Source organism: Macaca thibetana, chromosome 8 (assembly GCF_024542745.1).
Source record: "Macaca thibetana thibetana isolate TM-01 chromosome 8, ASM2454274v1, whole genome shotgun sequence".
Classification (NCBI taxonomy): Eukaryota; Metazoa; Chordata; class Mammalia; order Primates; family Cercopithecidae; genus Macaca; species Macaca thibetana.
Window position 1 is genome coordinate 77,088,367 of NC_065585.1, and position 12,130 is coordinate 77,100,496.

At 39.8% G+C, this 12,130-nt stretch overlaps 1 protein-coding gene and 1 pseudogene across 2 annotated transcripts in view; one reads left to right on the forward strand and one right to left on the reverse strand.

Moving 5' to 3' along the window:
• The window catches only part of CPA6 (carboxypeptidase A6), a 311,803-nt gene that overhangs the window by 163,337 nt on the left and 136,336 nt on the right, over positions 1–12,130 (forward strand). The gene's annotated exons all lie outside the window — the stretch shown is intronic.
• LOC126961571 (nascent polypeptide-associated complex subunit alpha-like) overlaps positions 364–12,130 on the reverse strand; it is a 47,253-nt pseudogene continuing 35,486 nt past the window's right edge.

The window sequence follows — 12,130 nt, forward strand, 5'->3', positions numbered from 1 at the left end:
TATTTTAGCTGTAGTTGTTATTAACAATTTTGCCCTTTAACCCTCATACTAGGAATATAATTATATATCACCATTACAGTACTATTCTGATTATTGCTCTGTATTACCTACACCATTAGGTTTTGTGCTTTCATATGTTTAACATTATTATTTAGCAGCCTTTTGTTTCCGTTTAAAGAACTCCCTTTAGCAATTCCTATAAAGGTAAGTCTAGTGGTGATAAACTTCTTTAGCTTTTGTTTGTCTGGGAAAACTTTAATTTCTTCTTCACTTCTGAAAGACAGCTTTGCTGGATATAATATTCCTTTTTATCTAACAAGAAACTATAACTTTATTAATGATAGAAAGAGTATAAATTTCAAGTCAAGCTGCAGTTACTCTTTTGAAACACCAAAAAAAAAAAAAAGTTCTTGTTTTCAGATGGTTACATTGCTAATTCCATAATCACATTAACCATATCATTACTTTGTTCTTCAGGGCTTGAACTGCCATTGTTCTTAATACATTTGCTTGCAACATGACCAATTCTGTATTCTTAATTTTCACACCTGTTTCATCAATTTCCTCACCTATTTCATCAACTTCCTCTTTACTCTCCTCTTGTAAAGTTAGAAGAGGCTATATGTTTCCTTGAATGTTTGAGAGAGCTTCGCCTTGAAGTTTGAATTTCTCAGTAGCTGCTAGCTGTGCTTGCTGAGATAAATCCTCAATCTCAGCTTCCCTTAAAAACCATGTTGGTATTTGAAGCTGGGATCTTACAGACATCTAGTTTTGTGATGACAGAGTATTCTTAGATTTCCAAATAGTGTCTCTAGTAACCCCTGTAACCTGCTTAAAACCCAGTTTGGACATAAGCTTCTGTGCCTTCTTTTCACTCCAACTCTGTTTTGCTTTATTGACTGGTTCTTCATCAATTTCAGCTGCTGCTGACAACTGGGCTTGTTGTGTGGTTGTTGCCTGTGTGGAATTTTGTTCCTCAAGCTCTGGTACTGATTCATCACTGTTAGATTCTGTTACAGACCCTGTCTCAGCCCGTGGCTCTGGCTAGTCATGCTCCGTAGCAGAGACGACTTCTGTGTCTTTATTGGGCCTTTTGTCGGGGGGAACATGGAACGAAGATGGTGGCAGAAAGTAATGAATAAAGTATTCCTGGTTGGCAGTCTTTTTTTTCTTCAACACTTTGAATATGTTATCCTACTGTCTCCTGGCCTGCAAGACTTCTGCTGAGACGTCCATCTATAGTCATATTAGGACTTCATGGTATATGATATATTTCTTATCTCTTTCTGCTCTCAGAACTCTGTCTTTAATTTTTGACAGTTTGGTTATTATATATCTTGGTAAACTCCTCTTTGGGTTGAATTTAATTGGGACTTCTGTGCTTCCTGTACCTGGTTGTTACCTTCTTTCCTCAAATTAGGGAAGTTTTCATTCATTATTTTTCAAAAAATACTCTTCCTGCCAGGCACGGTGGCTCACACCTATAATCCCAGCACTTTGAGAGGCCACAGCGGGAGGATCACCTGAGGTCAGGAGTTCGAGACCAGCCTGGCCAACATGGTGAAACCCCTTCTCTACTAAAAATACAAAAATTAGCTGGGCATGATGGTGGGTGCCTGTAATCCCAGCCACTAGGGAGGCTGAGGCAGGAGAATCACTTGAACCCAGGAAGCAGAGGCTGCAGTGAGCCAAGATCGTGCCACTGCACTTCAGCCTGGGCAACAAGAGCAAAACTCTGCCTCTAAATAAAAAAATAATAAAAACTCTTCTTGGCCCTTTCTCTCTTTCTTCTGTTTCTTGAATGCCTATTATGCATAGGTTAGGTCTCTTGATGGTGTCATGTAATTCCCATAGGCTTTCTTCATCTTTTTCATTCTTGTTTCTTTTTGCTTCTCTGATTAAGTAGTTAAAATGTTCTGTCTCTGAGTTCACTGATTCTTCAACTTGATGAGCCAGCTGTTGAAGCTTCCTATTACATTTTTCAGTGCAGTCATTGAAATCTTCATCTCTAGGATTTCTAATTGTTTCTTTGTATATTGTCTCTATTTGTCAAATTTCTGGTATTGTTTGTGTATTTTCCTAATTTCATTTAATTTTTTATCTGTATTTTCTTGAAGTTTACTGAACTTTTAAAAGTAGATTATTCTCCATTTTTTCTGTCATTTCATAGATCTGCCTTTCTCTAGGGTCCATTTCTGGAGCTTTCTCATTGTTTTTTTCTTTGTTTGTTTTGGAGGTATCATGATTTCTTAAATCTTTGTAATCCTTATGTCTTTGTATTGGTGTTTATGCCTTTACAGAGAGAGCCAACTTTCCTGGCTTTTACAGGAGTTCTTTGGCAGGGATAGACCTTTGCTAGTCAGTCTAGCCTATGATTTTGGATGGGCCAGCTGGTAATGACCCCGAGCAGACAGAGTTTGCTTTCAGGTTATCTAGAAGCCTGAGCTGCTCCCTTTGCCCTGAATTCAGGTGAGGCATCTGGCTAGGCCCTTCTATCCAGCAAGACAGGTACATTCACAAAACTCTGTGTGCCGACCTCTGTGGGCCCCACCTCCTTGCTTTGTTTCTGCCTGACCCCAGGTGGCCTAACTGCACTGTTTCCCCCTATGTTCCTCAGTCCCCATGAGGTAAGGACAGAGTGGGCTTCCTGGGAAGCATCTCAGAATGCTAGGGAAGCTGGCTGTCCACTTCCCTGGTTCTCTTTTCTCACTACAGAAACCATGAGCCCTGGGGAGTACCCTGTGTGGCATTGCGCCAACTTATGGAAGGCAGAGGGGTAACATAGTCAAAGTGAAACTGATTCTCCTGCCTTTTCAATGTAGATTTTTATTCAATTCCATGGAACACACAAGTGGTTCAGGTTTATTCCCATGTTTTGGGGTTTTCACCAAGGTGTTTTTGTCTATGGATAGTTCTAGTTGATTTTCCTGTGGAGGGGAATGAAACCCATGACTTCCTTTTCCACCATCTTGCTGACCTCCAGACAAAAAGCATTGCAAAACTGCCACTGACCCAGTTAAATGTCCTGAAGAAAGCAATGTTTTGGTGGCAAAACTCCTATGTTTATTCATTGGTAAGTCAATGATTGCCATATAAGAGTAATTTGATTACACTATTATGTAGCTCAATACAAAGTAGCAGCAATTTTTAAATGCATTTGATTGCCTTTGTGCCTGTGTTAAATTTGTATTCTTTTTTAAGAGGACATCTCAAAACTGTACAAACTTCAGGTCTCACAAGACCTAAATCTGCCCTGGCCAGGCCCATGCATCTGATATCCCATAAGAGAGAGGAGTTGCACAGGTTTGTCTATTCCCTTGAACCTATTGTCCAAATAATCATACACATTTAAGAAGAAAGAGGTGGGTAAGGTAGAGGCTCTCCTCTACCATTACTGTAAGTCTACTACTCTCTACATGTCTGCTTCTCTTTCAGTCAAAGTGCCAACTGATAAATTTTTTCCATTCTTATAGTTCAGATTGCTAGTGCAGGGTGTCCAACTTGCCTTTTCATGCCAGGTCACAGTTGAGGTTATATACTGTGGCCTAAAGAGTGGCCACCTTTCTACTCCAAACAATGGCCATTCTTATGTAAAGAACAACCTTCTACTTTCCCACCATTCCTGGGCATATCATTTGATTATCTGCAGTACATGAACATTAAGCATCCTGAAGAGGTTGGAGATCATGCAATGGAACCAATCTACACATTCCCTGTGCTTCTCCAGCAGCTCCTGCTCTCTGGGCATAGGGATGGAAAGGGTGAATTGGTGTACTGAGCTAGGGTTAGGGTTTGGTGGTGAGGGTGCAGCATGCAGCTAGACCATGAGACAGTTATACATGTTATCAACCAAAATGTCCACTTTGGGCAGAGAAAGAATGAAGGCTAAGAGGGAATGGAAGTCAGGAAACAGCAGAAGTATCTAGGGACCAGATATCTGAATGATATTAAAAATCAGAAAGGTGAAAACATAGCCAGGAACTTGTGGTCCAAGAGTGAGAAATTAAAATTTAAAGTTTTAGAGGTGACACAAGATATTGTCCTTAAAGTGGATTAATAAAGTGGACTGGAGATTCACTCCATTGGCATTGAGAAGGTGGAGGCTCAGGTGTCAGACATGGACATTGACAGCTTCCTGGGTATTGCCTGCTGGTGGGACACTGTCTGTACACTATGAGGAGATGCCCATCCCAGTGCAAGAGGGAAAGTCACTGCAAGGTCCGAACAGGGCAGCAATGAGTCAGAACCAATAGTGTTATATCCAAACAGCATTATCTTTGGAGGAAGATGTTCTTCTGCAGGAAAACTAATGACTAATACTATTGAAACAACAATGGGGAGAGAGGAGAATGCCAAACAAGAGAACACTGGAGAATTGGCTATTATCTCCTCTGAGATTCGAGCTATTTATCCAGAGGTGAGGATTTGCTTTTGCCTTGGAAGGCCCTTCAAAAACCATTTGAGTGTCTGGCAAAGAAATGAAAATCATGAATCAGCTGTAACCATTTAGGAGTGAAATTCTCTCTGAAAATTTAATTTGGTCTTGGCAACAGAAAGGAAGTTTCCCTTGGCATGGTGACCCTTGTTATCCAAGTATTTGCAGGAGGCATTCTCCAAAGTGGCACACGAGGAGCCTTGTATTTTTTGAAAACTTTGTCAAGGTGAAGATGACATCTCAGAGAAATCTTATCTTCCTGAGAGTCAGGGTGCTGAGACAAACTGACATTAGAAATCAAGCCACATTTCAGAGGAGAAATTGATCCATACCAACTAATGACTTGCTCATTCTATTTTCTCTTGGGGAAAAAAACTAAACAGTTTGGCAAGGAACTATCCTTGACTATGCAGTCCTAAAGGTCTTTTTCAAAGTAGTTTATCCTGTAAGAAATGAAAGAAGTGGTATTTTGTGATGGTGATTTGGCTGCATGTTCATAGCCTGCTCTGTTGTTCTGTGTCTGTAGTGGCTTGTGCTAGTCGTGCACCTCAGACAGTGCAAGGTGCTTCCTTTGATCTGTCATGTCAGCAGTGGGAGAGGTCCTTAGCCTAACAGAGGTCTGACTAAAAGAACAGCCTTCAAAATGAGTGTCATTTTCAGAAATAACCAAGCTCTGCCTGATCTGTATGGGGTTTTTTCATCGCATGCTGCTGACAGAACGTTTCTTGTCATTTTTGTTTTTCTGCGTCCCATTATCCTCTTTGTCTTTATCCTTTGAAGTATTTACACACAGTCTCAATCTCTACATCTGGGTTTTGAGGATTCTGCAGCAGTTTACAACATACCTAATGACAGAACAAGATCCTAAAAAACAATAACAACAACAACAAAAATACGCCATGGCATAGTCCCAGTTCTTTCTCTCTCATTACCTCCCACCTGCTCTCCATTATCCAATATATTTGTTTCGGGGTCATGCTGATTTAGATAGCCATCTCTAGCTTTAATTCAGATGGCGTAACTGATCTGACCGCATGTTACATACTAAATGATTTAGAAGACCACGCTGTGGTTCTCAGTTCATCTTTCAGTAAGCATGTTTTGACATAGAGTCAAATAATCCTATGAAAATCCTTTCATAAGGATTATTTGTCATGACGACAGTGTTATCCTTTGTTGTTTGCAGCTGATTGTTCTGATCATCGTTTAATTGAGATAGGCATATTGTCACATTACAGATCATTTTACATAAAAAGAAACCACAGAAATCTCTCAGCAATATTAAGCCCTAATTAAAATACACTGACATCATACTTAATGTATGAAAAGAGCTGAATCAAGCCTTTTTAAATTAGAAAACTCACTTTAGGCAGAAATAGTGACTGGAAACATAGACATTTTTCTCTTCTAGTGGACAATGATGAGTATACTTTTACCGGTATGACAGCTACAAGAACATTCTCTGCCTTCGATTCAGCTCTGTACTGTTCTTCCTATGACCTTGAGAACTCACTTGTGTAAGAGAATTCAGTTTTGTAAAAGGATATATTCTTGAGTCACAAGTAGGAGGCCTGAATTAAATAAGCTAACACCTTAGATGTAGTTCTCTATCTCCAAAACATAAAAAAAAAAAAAAAAACAAGGAATACTTTGAATTGTCACTGCTCAGCTTGCATCCCAGAGAAAGAAACAGAAGCACAGGCTGTCAAAAAGAAACCCCAAGCAAATAAACAAAAAAAGCTTTAGAAGCATCACAGGCAGAGACTAGAGAGAAAAATCTGGGTTTTACCACGATAGACCTCTCCAGGAAATGGCAAACTTTAATCTTAGAACCAGAGACCAGTTGCATAGTGCTTTCTGTTTCCTATTCATGGATTTTGTCTTGCTAGCAAGACGATAAACTCTTCTGGGGAAGTGATGTCCTTTTTGCAATGCCAAGCACCTATCATGTGGCAGGTGTCCTTCTACATCCTGAATATACAGCTGTGAACAATTTATGCAAAGTCCCTTCCCCAGGACCTCCTAACATCCATTCAGTGGAAGTATATTAGGATCAGTACAAAGCACTATGAAATGTTCTTCCATATTGAAACCTTTGAAGAGGCAGCTTATCAATGAGCTGCTCATACCCCAAAATATGGAATAGCCTTGCAGCCTAAGATGACTGCTTCAGTCATGGGAGTGAGGGAAGGTAGATAAATCATTCTGTGACTCATACAATGTGGTAGAAATCAGTAAAATTAGTATCAAGGACAGCCTTGAAGGACATGGACTAAACATGCAGATTTGCAGATTTGAAGAGAAAGCATGGGAAAAGCAGTTGGAGGGAAGTGGCCTTCCTAGGGGAAAGGAGTGAGATTTTAAGGCTACAAAATATCAGATCTTTTTGTATCAATCAGTCGTCCCTGAGCCCCACAGCCTACTTTGTGTAAAGGTAGTCAGAAGGAGCTGGATATGAGATTCCTTCTCCCTACCCAAACTCTGGATGGGTTGTTCCAACAGCAGGTTTCCCAGCTGAGGCCTCTTAAAGAATGAGCTCCCTGAAAGAATTTCAGAGCTGTGCCTTCCCATTTTCTGTCCAAGATTTTTAGGAAAAAAGGTGATGTGTGGCTAATCTTCCTAAGTTATTACAATTTGCCAATCACTCATGTTCTTTACATATATGATCTCACTTAATACAAAAACCTCAGGCAGTGAATGATGCTGATAATCCCAGGAAGGTAGAGCTCATAAGAGGCAGAGCCATCAGTCAAATGCAACCCAGGCAGCTGTCTTCAGGTCTGTGTTCTCGATTAGCATGCTTAATTTACTCAGGAACAGTTACTTTGTGTTTTAGTTAACACAGCAAAACATACATTTTTATGGTTCCTATTTTAATTAAATAAGTAAAGCATGTTGTCACATCCTATTTGGCCCTGGTTATGTCTTTTTTTTCCTCTCTCTTCATTCTAATTTTTGACTCAGTTTAGTTCTATAAACATTCATTGAGCAACTACTCCATGCTCATCACAGTGATCATTGCTATGGAGACCCATCATCTGCCCTGGAATAGCTTGCCATCCTTTAGGGGAGACAAAACGTATACAGAGAAAACAGAGGGTCATACCATTGCAATATAGTATATCAGGAAATACAAGAATGTGTAATATCAACTGTCTTAGTCCATTGGAGCTGCTCTAACAAAAATACCACAAAGAGTAGGCGGCTTAAACAATAAACATTTATTTCTCACAGTTCTGGATTCAGGGTAATCCAAGATCAAGGTGCCAACAGATTTGATATCTGTTCAGTGAGGGCTTTTTCCAGATTGAGAGATGGCATCTTCCCACTGTGTCCTTACATGGTAGAAGTTACGTGAGAGCTCCTCGGGGTCTCTTTTATAAGAGCACTAATCCAATTCCTGAGGGCTCCACACTCTTGACCTAATCACCTCCCAAAAGCGTCACCTCCTAAAAGCCTCACCTCCTAATACCATCACCTTGGGGGTTAGGATTCAACATATGAAGTTGGGAGGACACAGTCAGACATAGCACCAACTGTATGTAGAACTACAAAACGAATGCAGAGTAAGGAGCTGCACTGGTAATAGCATCTGCCTTACAACAGCCACCGGAGGACTTAGCGCTTTCAACCACCAAATACTTGCTGTGTGCTTACGTCAGACATTCTATCAGAGCCAGGAAGGGCGCAAATCTTAACCAAACCCTGAACAAAATGTAGGACTGTGAATGCCCAAGTAGACTGTGAAGGGAGGAAGTGACAGAGACATAGAGAGTTGATAAAGGTACAGCAAGAGAAAAGAAGACAAAACAAGCCAAAAAGTATATGTTTATGTATTTGAGGTTGGAAGGGCCTAGATGGGGAAAATTGGACTTTAAGCTCTTCTTAAGGAGCTATCAGCTTCTGGTTCCTCTCATCACATTGACACTGCTCTTCTCTGTGCAGGAGACCGCATCTCAGAATAGTCTGTAACTTCCCAGAGATCATCCTGAGCTCTAATTTTCTGTTTTAAACCTGTAGAATTCACCATTACAAACTCTTATGGACTCACGTCCTTCCATTCCAACAGCCATTGCTCTACTGTCATCTAGACAATTGCTAATAGTGTCCTAGCTGCTCAGCCTTCTTTATGTAGAAGCAGAATAGTAAATGAAAAGCATATCTCTTTAATAGCTTCTTATCTTGAAATAAACTTACAGAAAATTTGAAAGTATAGTATAAAGAAATTTTGTCCTGGACCATTCAAAAGTAAGATGCCCCATCATGCTGAATTCTTTAGAGTACACTTCCTTTAAACAAGGGCATTCTCCTAATAATCACAATAGGACCCTCAAAATCAGAAATTAACATTGCTGTATTACTTAATCCTCAGACCCTACTCAACCTTCACCAGTTCTCCCAATAATGGCCTTTATGGTAAAAGCATCTAATACAGAATCACATGATGGGATTAAGTTGCCATATCTCTTTAGTTTCCCTCAGTCTTTCCTTGACTTTCATAACCTTGATACTTTTGAAGATTTCATGCCAGGTCTTTTAAAGTATGTTTCTTGGTTGGGCTTTGTCCGACGTTTCCTTATGACTAGAATCTTGTTATGCTGCTTTGGCAGGAACACAAGAAAATCATGCTATGTTTTCATCTCATCCAATCAAGTAGCGTGAGTGTCTATGTGTGCCATGACTGATGATGCTCACTGTGATTACTTGATTGAAAAGGTGTCTGCCAAGCCAGGGTTCTTTGCTATTTTTCCTTTAAGTGCTTTATGGGGAGGTACTTTGAAACCATATTTTGTCCGGTTCCTCATTTGTATTCTTAGCAATGCCTAGTGGAGTTCCTGGCATCCAGTTTTTTAACTAAATTAATGGAGAGTTTCAAATCACCAAGATTAAAATTTTGAAGTTTGTTCTATAAGCAATTTGTAGTAATTATAAATTTGGGGAGTATGGTAGAGACACTGAAAGTGGTTGTAATAGAATGATTAATTGGACTGCTCCATGTAAGATGAATTAGAATAGGAATTTTAAAAGGAGATTTTGTTGTCTTTATTTGGTTAACTAGACAGAATCATCGACATTTTTGTTTATAATATGATTTCAAATAATCAGGGTTGGGTAGGCCAAGCACCATTTACTCTCCAAATGATAATTATTTGTTTTAAATGTGGGTGGGGAAGATGACTTTGGTTATAATGTCCACATAAACAGAAATAGGGATGGGGCTGAGCAAGGGAGAGTATAAAGATGATGAATCACAGAACAGGTGGGAAAAGGACTATGAAAGGAAATGGGAGGTGGCCTAGCGACCTATTTCCATTTTGCTCAAGGCCCTGGTGTCAGCTGCTATCCCATATAGGATGCAAATACCCAAGTTTAAAAGACAGGAACAGTTGGAAAGGGAGCAAACCTCAGCTTCCTCCAACTCAGCCCTTTCCTCCCTTTTCTAGCCACTTCTAGAAGGAAGAGAAAAGAATGAGAATGAGCAGTGATTCTACAGTCCCTCACCCTTGTGCCTCTGCTCCCTACCTCCCTTATTTACACAGTTTATTGCTTTATACAAAGGCTTTCCCTGTCACAGGAACCAGTGCTCTGTGCCTCTGTGAAGATCAAAGGACTTGCAGAAGACTGTTAACTTATTTCCTACCTTGGAAAGCTTTGTATTTCTTCCTTGCTCCTGTGTGTACTAAAGGATAGGAAGTTTGAGAAGGTGTAGCTTTGTCCCACTGAGGAAGAGTTTAAATCAAGTTAACAATGCCCAGTGTCATAAATTATGATAATGTCTAGCAAGCGCTTTGGGAGATGCAGTGTTTCCTTTGTAATTAGGGTATTCTCTCCATTTCCTTGCACTGTTTTTTGCAAACATAGCCCTGCCAAAAGTACATCTGGAATATATATCTATCAGGAAATACAAGAAGGTGTAATACCAGCTGTCTTAGTCCACTGGGGCTGCTCTAACAAAAATACCAAAGGGTAGGTAACTTAAACAATAAACATTTATTTCTCACAGTTCTGGATTCAGGGTAATCCAAGATCAAGGTGCCAACAGATTTGACGTCTGTTGAGTGAGGGCTTTTTCCAGATTGACAGATGGCATCTTCCCACTCATGTCCTTCTACCTGTGGTAGAAGTTACATGAGAGCTCCTTGGGGCCTCTCGTAGTAGAGCACTATATATATATACACACATATATATATACACACACACATACACATACACACACACACACACACACATATATATATATTGTCCAACGCATTAGCAGTAGAAAGCCCAAGTGTACAGAATCCTGTGGATGAGGCTACAAATTTCCCATCTTGTTGCCTTCTCTGAATGGCTCAGAGCATGATGCCTACAATTGCGTGCTGTGATATGGAAAGGTTTTATACTAAGGTTCGTCAAGCCTTAAAAGGACAAACAGAGTAGAAAAAGAAAGAAAGTTTGCCTGTATCTTCACATATGCAAAACTTGAGTGGGGTTGGGATATTGGCAATGGACTGTCAGGTCTCCTTTTCCTTTAAAACTATAATGAGAGAACATGGGTAAAAATCTGAAGATTGTATATTTCTAAATCTAAATCCTGTACCCCAGAAAGGACAGACAGTAGGATATCATGGCCATGGGGTAGTGCAGGGGTGTGTGGCAGGCTAGTGTCATTGTCCTGAGGCTGAATTCACAAATAAGACTTGTCTGGGTTTCTTCTTCCACCTGTTCTCCTATGTGTGTGTGTGTTTGTTGGGGAGGAGTAATTAATGCTTTCATTGGTAGACGTATAAGACCTGGATAATCTATCCCTGGAAAATCTTTCCCTGAACAGTCTAGATAAAATTTGATACTGATTTTATTAGGTCACATATATAAAAATATTAAATGGTTTAGAAACAAATATTGATGGTATAGTTAAGTTAGAACAAGAGTGAGACAAAGAGAAATTTCAATAGACTCTTATGAAATACAACATCCCAAAAGTCTGAACATTTTGAACAAAACCCCAAACACTGGTGCCCTGACACTCTAATAGTCAACCCTCTGGTTCACTTGGGCCCCAAGACATATTTTGAAAAGCAACATGAGTCAACATTAGACAGGGTGGTAAAATTTGGGGGCCAATATAATTTGCCAGGGCTTTGTTAAAAGAAGATTTCACCAATTTCACTGACACGTGCACTTTGCCTTAAACTTTTGCTTATTTGACAAGATTATACCTTTTTTCTTTTGAGTTAGTACTCAGGGCTTATTTACGGGTACCCTCAGGTTCATGACAGAATGTGACCAGATGGGATGAGCTGACATAATCCTGCAAGATTTGTGATGTGCATTTGCCTGGATCAAACACATCAGTGAACGGTTTGCAGCAGCCTTTCTTCAGTCTGACAGTCTCTTGTATTGACAGTGTTTTCCATCAAAACTATGCTTAACCCTCTTGTTGCCAAGCCCTTTTCCTCAGATGACTTACTGTAATGCATGAATGGTTCATCCAATGAAAACAGTTGCCCACTTGTTCTGAGTAGGCTTAGAACAATGGAAGTTACATATTTAGGTACTTTGAGTTTCTGGGTTCATTTGTAGGATAAAAGTAATAGATTTACATTGATTTTCACATTTTAGATAGCACTGAAAACTAAATGTATTCTTTGTTCAATAAAAAAGAGGTAGGGTAGAAAATAAGATAGATGCCCTCATGGAGTTTATATTATTCTC